General features: G+C 48.8%; 1 long non-coding RNA gene across 1 annotated transcript; it reads right to left on the reverse strand.

The window, feature by feature from the left end:
- Nucleotides 1–1,765: 1,765 nt before the first annotated feature.
- LOC110557954 (uncharacterized) lies at nt 1,766–6,381 on the reverse strand. The gene is made up of 3 exons (XR_002476977.2): nt 6,239–6,381; nt 5,990–6,053; nt 1,766–3,167 (listed from the first exon to the last, which is right to left on the reverse strand). It is a non-coding gene; the product is annotated as an uncharacterized LOC110557954 (long non-coding RNA).
- Between the last annotated feature and the right edge of the window lie 5,803 nt (nt 6,382–12,184).

Below are 12,184 nucleotides of genomic sequence, written 5' to 3' on the forward strand. Positions count from 1 at the left end.
GCGGAGGCAGCTCAGAGCCCTGTCTGCACAGCTAGAAGGCTGTAGAGGGGGAGCAGGCCACTATTGGCTCAGAGTTCATGGGAAAAGTAGGCTGGCCCCAGCCAGAGGTCAGCAACTGTCTCAGCAGACAGAAAAACAGCAAGCTGCTGAGGCACAGCTAAGGACGCGGCTCAGCGGGCATAGGACTTCCCTAGCACATAGGAAGGCCTGGGAACTTCCGTCCCCAGCAAGGCATGACCTGGATAGTGCCTACCTGTAACCCCAGAACTGGAGAAGAGGCAGCAGGATTAGAGGTTCCAGGCCACCGTTGGCTATATAGTGAATTTGGGTTACATACGATTCTGGGAAACAAACAGCACAAGAGGCTGCCACAGTCCTCCAGAGCCTCCTCTGCCTCCTGGGAAAGGGCAGCAGCCCTGTGCAGTGTTCAGCGGGAGGAACTGTACCTTCCCACCGTCTCCCAGCTAAGCCTGCGCTGGTGAGGATGCGTGGAAAGCGCCAGGCTCGGCCTGGGTGGAAGGTCCCCTCTGTTGCTCAGACCATAGCTGAGGAGGCCTCTCAGGGAAGTGAGGCAGAAAGACAGAAGGCCGCCTGGCAGCCTGGACAACTTAACTCTAGGCTGTTTGTACATAAACAAAGGAACATGTCGTGGGTGTGTTCACACTGTAATTGTTAGTGCTAGGGAGCAAATTGAGTATTTGGACAAGAGGAATAGAGAGGCCCCAGCAGGAAGCAGCCAGAAACTCCAGGAGAGCAGATCAGTATGGACAAGGCTCCAGCCACCCACTCATGCTATCTTCATGCTTCCAGAGCATTGTCCTGCCAGTCATGGTGGCCAGGAGGACCCTGTCCAGGGAAGTGGACAGCATCCAATTTTCAGAACTCATATACAAAACCATGAGGAGTTCCAGGAACAAATAAAAATCCGGCTATCAGGACCAGATGTGGCCCAAAGCCTTCAGTGTTGTGTAATGAAAATGATGGGATGCCAGGTTCTGAGGCTCCTGTCTGGAGTCAGGGTGGGCTCAGGGACCAGGGTGGAGACCAGCATGTGGGCAGGGGACAGCAAGTGGCTGCAGCCAGGGTGAGGGCTGTGGGGAAACTCTGAGGCTAAGAGCCAAGGCCATGAGCAGTCTTGTTCCCACCCATGTGTGATGGTGGGAAGCTGAGCTCTGAAAGAGGGTCAGTTCCCCAGTCCCTATCTGTGAGAGGACCCTTAGCCTCCATTCATGCCTGACTCCTTGCCCAGAAGAGGGTGAGTCAGGGAAAGGGGAACGCCAGGAGCTGCCAGCTGCTCAGTGGGGTGAAGGGAGGGAGGCTGCTGCTTCCTGAGGCCCCACAGAGAATTTGCCTATGGCCTTCCTTCTGGTCTAAGCCTCCAAGGATGGGTTCACCTGCAGGAGACAGTGCTAGGCCCTGCTTCCATGTTACTCTATAAAAACAAAGCTATGGGTGGCCCATTCCCCATTCTTCAAATGCATGTGTTAACCTAAAGCCAATGTGGTCATAGTAGGAGAACTTTGAAAGATGCCAAGATCAGGAGTGTGGTCCTCGTGAATTTGTTGGTGACCTGAGAGAACAAGACACTAGAAAGTCCCTCACCCTACTGCATGTGAGAAGCACAGCAGGGGACAGGCCCTCACCAGACACAGGGGCCTTGATATGGGGTTCCTCAGCCTCCAGACTTGCAGGAAGCAAATCCCTACAAGCCACCTAGTCAACAACTCAAACCAGACAAAACTAAGACAAACGACTTACATGTGGGAGCATTTATTCCTTCCCACAGCAAGAGGCCTAAATATGGTTTACTTCAGGTTTGCCTCCTTAGCAAGACAGTGATTAGCCAATGGCTTAAGCCTGCCACAGTATGTTTGCTGGCTCTCCATGGCGACCTTGTCCCTTACCTCCCCAAATGGCTGCAGGCCGACTGTGGATGCTGTCTGCCCTGAGACCACCTCGGTTCTGAGAATTCACCCACAGAATTAGAGAGGACAGACGGAGTCTGGCTGTCCTCTACGCCATCCTGAAGGAGCTGTCTGTTAAGGTGTCTTGAGCCAGTAGGTGGCAAGCAGTCCCAGAGCTAAGGAATGACTGAAGTGATGGCAACCCTTACAAAAGCAAGCATTTATTTGGGGCTTTGCTTGCCTTCAGAGCTTTAGTCCATTATTGTCCATTATTGAAGCACAGTGGCAGACATGGTGCTGGAGGGGAGGCTGAGAATGCTACATCTCAGCAGGCAGCAGGAAGAGAGAAAGAACATTAGAAACCTCAAATTCCACCGCTAGAGACTTCCAACAAAGCCACGCCTACTGTGACAAGGCCTCCTCTCCCACTGCCATACCCTATGCATTCAAAGGAGCCTGTGAGGGCCATTCTCACTAAAACCACCACAACTTCTCTCTAGAGACTTCGGCAAACTGTATCTCTCAGTTGTTGTGTGTGTGTTTTGTAGGCATGTGTACATGTTCATTGGTATAGATGACAGTGGAGGCCAAAACTTAATGCTGGGTGTCTTCCTCTATTATCCTCTGCTTTGTTTTAGGAGGCAGGGTCTCTCCCTGGCTCAGCCAGCTTTCCACCAAACCCTAGAGGTCCTCCTGTCTCTGCTTCACATGCTCCGCCATGCCCAACACCAAGCTGGGAACACCAGAACTTTCTACTCACGTCTGGCATGCAAATTCAGGTCTTCATGTTTGCACAGCAAACACTTTACTCACTGAGCCATCTCCCCAGCCCCTTTCCTGAGCTTCTGAAGTGACAGAAATCCTGCCTCCAAAGAGGCTGCCCAGAGCCGTGTGCCTCTGTGCTGTGCAGAGATGGTGCGTGGTCCATGATTACAGTGAAGTAACAGCACTTTGTTGCCGTGAAGGGAACTAATGCATCTGTGTAGCTGCCTGATCTCAGAGTGGCTCTTCTGGCTAACAACCCATCAGTAGCCAGCCTATAAGGAGGCTGAGCTTGCCTTGGGCATGGATAGCTTCAGAGGTGATCACAGACTGGGGCATGAGCAACCAGGAGTCAAGACTCCAGCACCCTGGGAGGAAAATCTGCAGAAATGTTGGGTGTGTCCGGCATGCCTGTTGGGAGCTGGATCTACGCCGTCTTGGCCAGTGTGCCACACTCTCTTGACATCTGTGCAGCATATCATCATCCTATAGCTGCTTGACCTGTGTTAAATGGAAAAAGTTCCTTAGCAACCCAGACAATATTATTGTGCAGCTGGAGTGAAATATATCAGATTAACCGAAAACCCAGAGTCCAAGTTCTGAGCCGGGACTTCCGGCAAATGCAAGCTCTTCCCTTGACTCGAGCTGATTCAGCCAGGGGCTTTCCTGGCTGGCTGCGTCCGCAGGCCTGAGCTGCAGGGCTGTGACAGCCGTGGAGAAGACTTTGGCTGGGCTTCACTGGGGGGGGGGACACACTGGGGCCTGTCCTGGCTGGGCTTCACTGGGGGGAGGACACACTGGGGCCTGTCCTGGCTGCACAGGCCCTGCTAGCCCCAGAGCAGCTGGTCTCACAGTTGTACAAACAAGACTCCTTTTGCTTTCTTTTGAAGGCTCCTCCCCAAGTGCTGAGCCGCACTTCATTGATTAGTAGCATGATGTGAGGCATGTGCATGCTGCTCCTCGGGGAGCTGGAGCCCTCCTGGTCCCCGGGGAAGAGCTGGGAAGGACGTCTGGGAGGAGCCACGGTGACCCTGCCACCAGACGCTTCAGGAACAAGCCTTGTCTATGTCCTCTTCCTCCTCACCTATCTCCCTCCTCCTCTTCCTCCCTTCATCCTTTTTGTCTCTCCCTTCCCCCTTTTTTCCCACCTCTCCCTTTTCTTTCCATCGCAGAGAAGACATAGGACCTCATGCATACTAGGAGCACGTTCCACAACTGAGCTTTATCTCCAGCCCTTAGACATATGTGTGGGCAGTGTTTCTGGATGTTACGCTCATGGCTGTGTGTGTGTGTGCAACGTGTGTGTGTGTGCAACGTGTGTGTGCGCGCACAGTGTGTGATATATGTACGGTGTGTGCAACGTGTGTGTGTGTGTGTGTGTGTGCAGACAGTGTGTGGTATGTGTGTGGTGTGTGGTATGTGTGTGTGTGCAGACTGTGTGATATATGTATGGTGTGTGCAGTGTGTGTGTGTGTGCAGTGTGTGTGTGTGTGTGCAGTGTGTAATATGTGTGTGGTGTGTGCAATGTGTGTGTGTGTGGTGTGTGCAGACAGTGTGTGGTATGTGTGTGGTGTGTGCAACGTGTGTGTGTGTGTGTGTGCAGACTGTGTGATATATGTATGGTGTGTGCAATGTGTAGTATGTGTGTGGTGTGTGCAATGTGTGGTGTATGTGGTATGTGTGTGTATTAGAGATGGGGCTCCTTAAACTATATGGACAGGCGGGCCCCAAATTTGCAATGTTTTTGTCTCAGACTCTGAGCAGTAGGGTGACAGGCTAGTGCCACCAAGTGCTGCAGATTTTTGTCTCCGAGCACTGGCCATGGGGCATCTGGGACAAGGACTTGTGCATTCTGGGGATGCTCCTGTGCCCCCGTCATTGCACGAGGCCCGGCTCACACAGCTCCAGAGTTCCCTCACTGAGTGCAGTGGTGTGTCCATGCTGAAAAGGCTAGCCCTGCAAAATGAGCTGTGGCTGAAACAGAGAAGGGGCTCCAGGCAGGGGCTTTGTGGAGGCCCCCAAACGTTGACATGGAAAGAAGGTAGTCACACAGTCACACATATGCCAAGGAGGTCTCAGAACCAACACCCATGGCACTTTGGATTTAACCTGTAGCCTCCAGACTGGCTGAAATTAAGGATGTTTTTTTGAGCTCCAGACTGCAGTGGCATGCCAGCAAACTGCCATGTGGCGTGGTGTGGTCTTGCCAACTTGACAGAATTGGGAATCACCCAGGAAACACCTCAGGCATATCTCTAACATATTCCCAGAAGACTTTAAGTGAGGTGAAGAGATGCACCCTGACTGTGCCTGGTGCACTCCCTGGACTAAAGAGGAGGGAGAAAGGGAGCTGAGCACCAGCTTCATCTCTCTCTGCTTCCGTACTGGGCGTGCGAGAGCAGCTGCCCTGTGTTCCGTTGCAATGCCTTCCCACAGTGCTATGTTCTCAAATAAACACTCTCTCCCTTGGTATAGCCTTAAAAGAACCCATTGACCCCAAACAGCCGGGAGAAGTAAAAGGGTCTGCGCCCCATCTCCCCATAGCCTTCTCTCTCTAACCTAGGGTTAAAGAGTTGGTGGAAGGGAGGTAGAGGACAAATGTCCCAAATAAAATAGTTTTAGAAATGAGGGCAGCACACGCTGGTGGGTATTATTAATACTCACTCCATTGAGTGCAATGCTAATCTCTTCCAATAACATCCTTACAGACGTCTAGAATAAGTGTTGCACAGGCTAAGTCACAGTATGAAGCTTCCCTGCAGGCTAGGAATTGGCAAGCCTGACAAACAGTAACACTGGACAGTATTCCTCACTGGCAACTGCACCAGCCTCTGCCTGACCCCTCTGCTCAGAGGCTACAACACAGCTCCTTTTCAGACACAAGGGGAGACACACAGATCTTTGGGCTGGCTAGCCATCTACCCTACTCTACCTGTGAGTTCTATGCCAGTGAAAAACTCTCCAAAAACAAGAGGCAGTGCCCTAGGAAGTAGACTCATGGTTGACTTCTCTCCTCGTCAGGATTCTGTTGCTATGAGAAAGATCATGACCAAAAGCAACTTGAGGAAGAAAGGGTTTATTTGGCTTGCAATGCCACATCACCATCTATCATTGAGGGAAGTCAAAGGAGGAGCTCAAGGCAAAAACCTGGAGACGGAAGCTGAAGCAGAGGCCATGGAAGAGCGCTGCTACCGTCTTTCTGTGGCTTGCTCAGCTTGCTTTCTTATACAACCCAGGACCATTTGCCTAGGAACAGCATACCCCACAGTGAGCTGGGCCCTCCCACACCAATCACCAATTAAGAAAATGTCCCACAGACTTACCTACAGGCCAGTCTACTGTCGGCATTTTCTCAGTTAAGGCTCCATCTTTCCAAATAGCCCTACTCTGTGTCAAGTTCAGAAAAAAAACAAAACAAAACAAAAATTAACCAGCACTTCCCCTGACCTCTGCACACATACACACATGTGCACATGAATATCCAGTGTCCAGACACAAAGAAATGTAGAGCACTTCTCATAGACACGGAGACTTTCTCAGGCAGGGCCTGAGAAACTCAACAAAAATCATACCTGTCACGATCCACAAGGCTGCTTTACCTTCAGCCTCTCCCGTTGACACCCCCAGTCCACCTCTAGTCTCTGGCCTGCTCCTGGCTCTCTAACTGCTGAAGGACAGCTGAGTTTCTTCCCCACACTTTTCCAGCATAGCCTGTGGGAGCCACATACCAAATTTCAGAAAGCTGCCTCACCATGGGAATGTGTGGCTGCTGACATCAGCTTTCAATTTTCTAATTTCCTGTTGGCCTGCTTCTCACATCTCCAGTCCCTGAAGAACACATGGTACAAACACAACAACCCAAACTGAACTGAAGTTCTGCAGATGAAGCAAGGGAGCAATGGAGAGAGTGATGAGGGTGGCCAGAGCTGCTGGAGGCTCAAGCAAACCATACAGAAACGTTTTCTCCCACTCAAACCTTGGAGATGAGACTAGAAACTGGCATACCAGATCACCACATTTTCTGGGGGACACACCCTGTGTGTCTGCACAGGGAATTCCACCATTTGGGGCAGAGGGATCTATTTCTGTGTTTGTATGTATCGATGTATTTGTATGTGTGCACGTGTGTGCGCAGGTGTCTGTACATGGGCGCATGTGGAGGCCAGAAGTAGACACAAGGAATCCTCATCACTCTCCACCTTAATATTTGAGGCAGGGTCTCTCAGGGATTGAGAGCTCCCCAGTTAGGCTTGGCTGGCAGGCCAGAGAGCCTCAGAGATCTTTCTCCTATGTCCTCCCAGCACTGAGGTCACAGGTCTGCTGAGCCTGGGTTAAGGAAGGAACACATTTACACAGCAGGCACTTTACCTCCTGAGCTGTCTCCCCAGCCCTGCTCCAGCAGGGTCAGACTCTCCTTTCATGGTTGCTGCCCCACCACTGAGCGCTGAGTCTGAGGGTGGGGAATAGATACAACAAACTCTGTCTGAAAAGAAATAGATTATGGAAGTTTATTTTGATTTGCTCTGTTTTGTGACAAGATCCTAGAATGTTGCTAGGCTGCCCTCAGACTCACAGTCGCTCTGGCCCACTTCCACGAGCTGCTGGTGTGTGGGCTGCATGCTCCATGGCTTTAAGGATTCTGGAGTAAAGACTGGTGGAGAGACAGTCTCAGGAGCACTGTACTGTTATCTGATGCCGGTGCTCAGCCAAGAGAAAGGAAAGCCACTTCCACCTAGGGCTTATGCACGAATGCCACATCAGGGATAGACATAAGATTCCAAACCTGGAAGGGTCCCAGAGGTCAGGAAGGGGCGAACAGCAAGCTGTAGTCCATCCATATAACAGCCTCATGGAGTCAGGTGAGCTGAATGCATTGCCCCTTCTGCTGACCTCACACTTTAATACATACATCAGAACCGCTGGATCTGTGCAGCTACTATGTCAGCTGTCTCCTCCACTCACCTGTTGGTCCTCCCCAGGGAGGACTCAGCCTCTACTCCTCGTCCTTCCACAGAGCTCCCTCTACACTCGCCCGTGTGCTGGACAGCAGAGGGCTCTATGAAAGGCCAGGAGTTTGTGTAGGATTGAGAGACAGGTGTTCTGGCAATGTCTGGTTTTTCTGTTTTCACATCACAGCAATGAGCACAGGGTGTGAAATCCCCATCTCCTCCCAAAAGTGTTTTTAGAGCCGTGGCAGGCACCAGCCGGGGTCTTTTGACCTTCCTGGAGGCAGCATAAGGCAGCGCAGGCTGGGGATCACGTCTGTTCCCCATGACACTGGCGCCCTGCACAAGCTCAGGCCGTGCTTTCTGTCCTTCCTCCCGGCCTGTTTTGATTAGGGTTCTACAGCTTCAGCTTCAGCTGCCATTAAATTTAAGTCACTCGTACAATTCATAGAAACGTGCATTCATTGTGAGCTTTATCACGAAGGACATAAGTGAGAGAGGCAGGGAGGAGCTGGGGTTTCCACTCCCTCCAGAACGCTGGCCTCCAAGCCCTCCAGGATGAGGTGCTCAATGCTCTCCCAGCTCTGTCCTTTTCAGTCTTTTATTTTGCTTTGTTGAGACAGTCTCTTGTTCTGTAGTTCAGCTGGATCCTGAGGTCCTGGGCTCAAGCAGTCCTCCTGCCTCATTCTTTCCAGTGGGCAGGGACTTTGGGTTCATAGAAATGTACTGCCTCAGACATAGCCACTCATAAATAGCAACACTCTCCTCAGCTCCCTGAACCAAGTTTCTCTCTCTAGGATATGAGTGTAGGAAGAGGGAAGGTCTACAGACCTGCCTAGGACTAGGTGACTTTATGGCTTGCTTCAAACAGGAAGATGAAGGAAAGTTAGAGATCCTATAACACACTGTGGAGAAGAAACCTCTACAGACAGGAATGTGTGTGTGTGTGTGTGTGTGTGTGTGTGTGTGTGCATGGTTTATGTATATTAATATAATATATGGTTATATGTGACTACATAAGATATGCTTTATATATAAATGTAGAATAAATATGATCTATCTGTGGTGTACATGAGAGTATGTGATGTATGTGGCTTATACATGATATCACTTATGTAAAACTATGATATGTACTTTACATATGAATATGTGATATATATAGCTTGTATGCATGAATATTATATTAGTTACTTTTCTTGCTGCTGTGACAAAAATAGCTGACAAAAATCAACATAAGGAAGGAAGGGTTTCTTCTGGGTCACAGTCCATCATGATGAGGAGGGCAGCAGGAGGATGAGACAGTTGCCCTCAGGGCATCTGCCATCGAGAGCTGGGTCCCAGCTCCTCAGTCCAGGACCCCAACCCATGAGATGGTGACACCTCCCTCCATGACCCCTCACAGACACGCTCAGAAGTATGTTTTCACGGTGATTCTAAGTCCTGTCAGGCTGACGAGCAGGCTTAACCACCAGATCATCTATGCCACAAGCTTGCACAGGAGGCTCAGGGCACATCAGAGAAGCAGGGATGGGAGAGACTGTAAGAGCCGGAGAACCAGGACATGTGCCAGGGAAGCTGCACCTGACAATATCAGCAGACAACGCAACACAGCTGACATGCCGACACAGGCAGAGGAAACATCACAAAGCTCCCCCCCCCCACCGAGGAAGAGCCACAGGCAATATCTGCGACAGAACAAAAAAAAGACTTCTCCAGGGATGAGCCCCCGGGTTGGTTATCCAATCCCAAGTGGCCAGTCCTACAACTGCATACATAAAAGCAACACTAAATGGACTTAACAGGTTTTATGTATGCAAACATGTAGATATACATAGATATAGGGATATAGATAAGAAACAAAGAAAAAGAGGCCATTAATTTTAGAGGAATGGGGAGACATAGGAGGAGTTGCTGGAGGAGGAGGGAAAATGATGCAAATACAGTACTCAAATGTAAAATTTAAAACAATAAAATTTTAAAACATTAACCATCAAAATTATGTATGTGGTTCATATATGTAAACATGCTAGAAATATGGCCTATCTTGTGAGCTTTAATATATGTGGTTCATAGTTAGAGAACAGATCTGTTCATCTATACATATATTCATGATTATGAAATATATGGTTTATGTACGGTTTACATGTGATATGCAATGCATAGTTCACACATGAATACAGAAGGTTTGTATATGAATATATGCTATACATGGTCTATATTTATTAATATATATGTAACATATGCAAGTGAACATTATTCCTATCACATGAGCCCCTGCTATTATGATAACATGAAAGCATGTGCCCTTGGCAACCACCATCATGGTGCTGAGCCCACAAGTGCACGTCGTATTTGTAGAATGAATGGACAAATAGTGATGTGACAGATACGTAATAACCAGCAGTTTGGGCAGATGGTAGACAGGTGGCTAAAGAGCCAACCAGACAGGCGTGTGTTGGCTTGAGCACACCCGAGTCAGCAGCTTCTGCTCCTCTAGAAAGGAGGAGTTAGCTGCTGACAGTACACCAAGCTCTTTTGGATACCCCAGGCTAGCCCTCTAACACCTCCTCCCTTGCACCCTGCAAGCCCAGGTCCTGACACCCCAGGGCCTGGCTCAGTGTCTATTGATGTGAGGTCTTTCCTCAAACTCTCCTAGATGAATACTTCACCTGGAACATTCTTTGTCATGGAGCTGAAAGAGGAATGAATAACTATTCCAGTCCAGTGCCTCCTTTGCTCTCTAATAAACCTCAATTTCCCAAACTATAGTACAAAAGAAAATATTAGAGCACAAACAGCGCTATGCCATTCCCTTGATGGGTTTGACGGCCTCTCCCCTATAAATCCACATCAGCAGACATTTGACAATAAGCGAAATCTCAACGGGAGCTCAGTAGATGAAACAAGCCCAGCACATAGCTGCGGACCGAAGCATTTTCTTGCCTGTGTAATCGCAGCCACCCGTGTGTGAAAGCCCCCATCCGATTACAGGATTTGTTGGATGTAAATTGCAGACTAAATGGTTGGTAGCACCTTTCAGCTCTGCAATGCTGGAAATTAGTTTTTTAATAGGAAATTAGATTAGTAATATTTTAGTCAACAAAAATGTAGAAAAATTCTGCACAAAGATGAGAAAATTATTCATGCAAAAAGACAGTTAGGGTGAACAACTGTCAAAATCTGTGAATGGTTATCCACCGAAGTATTTCTTTATACTTTTCCTGACCGAAGTTCAGGGCAGAAAATATCTATTTTCTTCACAAGATTCTACCACAGCGAGCAAGCATCCCAGATGAGGGCCTCTCTGCCCTCTTCACAGTAGTCTGGGGTCGTCATGAAACTTAACCAGGCTGCAGGACGGCTGCTTGGCAACCTGTGCCCCAAGACTGCACGGGAAAAAAATGCTTCCTAGTATTTTCAGGGTACGGGTCCTGGAAGGCTGCCTCTGGGAGGCGGCCGGAGGGGAAAGGCAGAATCCTGGTACCTGGGCTCTGGGGGCATTTAGTGTTGTTCATATGTCTATGTGTTTAGGGCTGATGGCTTGGGATTGGATAGCCTGTCAGGCATCTCTGGAGAAGACTGGTTCATCTTCTCAGAATTCATTAATTGCCTGTAGCATTCAGGTGAGGGTGGGAACTGTGAGGTTTTCATCCTCCACATTGGCGGGCCAGCGGCTGTTGTCCTGGTGCTGGTACTACTTAGGCAGCGGCATTAAGACTCCGTGGGCCCAGTTCTGTCATGTGCAGAAGGTATTATTATATCATGAAGCAGATGCTGTGCTCCCGGTCCTTACAAGATTTCCATCCCTGTTCCTGTTCTGATCCTTCCTCTGTTACTATTATTCTTATAGTTGGTCTTTTCATATTGTACCAGATTTTCTTGATGTTTGTGTCAAGAGCTTTTTAGATTTAACATTAACCACTTCTTCTGTCGTGTTTTCAGTGCTCGAGAGTCTCTCTTCCATCTCTTGTGTTCTTTGGTGAAGCTCTGAGGTTTCTGTTTAAGTTCCTACATTTTTTCTTTTCAGATTTCCCTCAATTTGAGTTTTATTGATTTTATTTCCGTTTTCAAGTCTTGAACTATTTTATTCATTTCCTTCCCCTGTTTGTGTTTCATAGATTTCTTTAAGGAAGTTATTCATTTCCTCCTTAAGGACCTCTATCATATTCATAAATGCTTTGTTAATGTCGATGTCTTATCTTCAGCTATGCTGTAGTTCTCAGGGCCTGCTGTGGTAGGGCTGCTGGCATTTGATGGAGATATTGCTCTGGCTATTATTAATTGTGTTTTTATGCTGGAATCTAGGCATCTGGGTTCCAGATGATTATAATCGTAGGTGTTGATATCTGGTCTTGTCTTTGTTGGGAGAATGTTTTGTTCCTTGGTTTCTGTTGCCCTCTCTTGTTCTTAAGTGGCTGTGTGCTGCCTGAAAGGAGAGTTTTCTGGGATCCTTTTGGGTGGGTGTAGTAACTAGGGTTTCCAGGGGAAAAAAGAGTATTCAGAGTTGACACACACTTAGGAATGGGATGAGGGTACCTGAGGGGGGCACAGGAGGAAGGAAAGCAGAGTGAT

Source organism: Meriones unguiculatus, chromosome 10 (assembly GCF_030254825.1).
Source record: "Meriones unguiculatus strain TT.TT164.6M chromosome 10, Bangor_MerUng_6.1, whole genome shotgun sequence".
NCBI lineage: Eukaryota > Metazoa > Chordata > Mammalia > Rodentia > Muridae > Meriones > Meriones unguiculatus.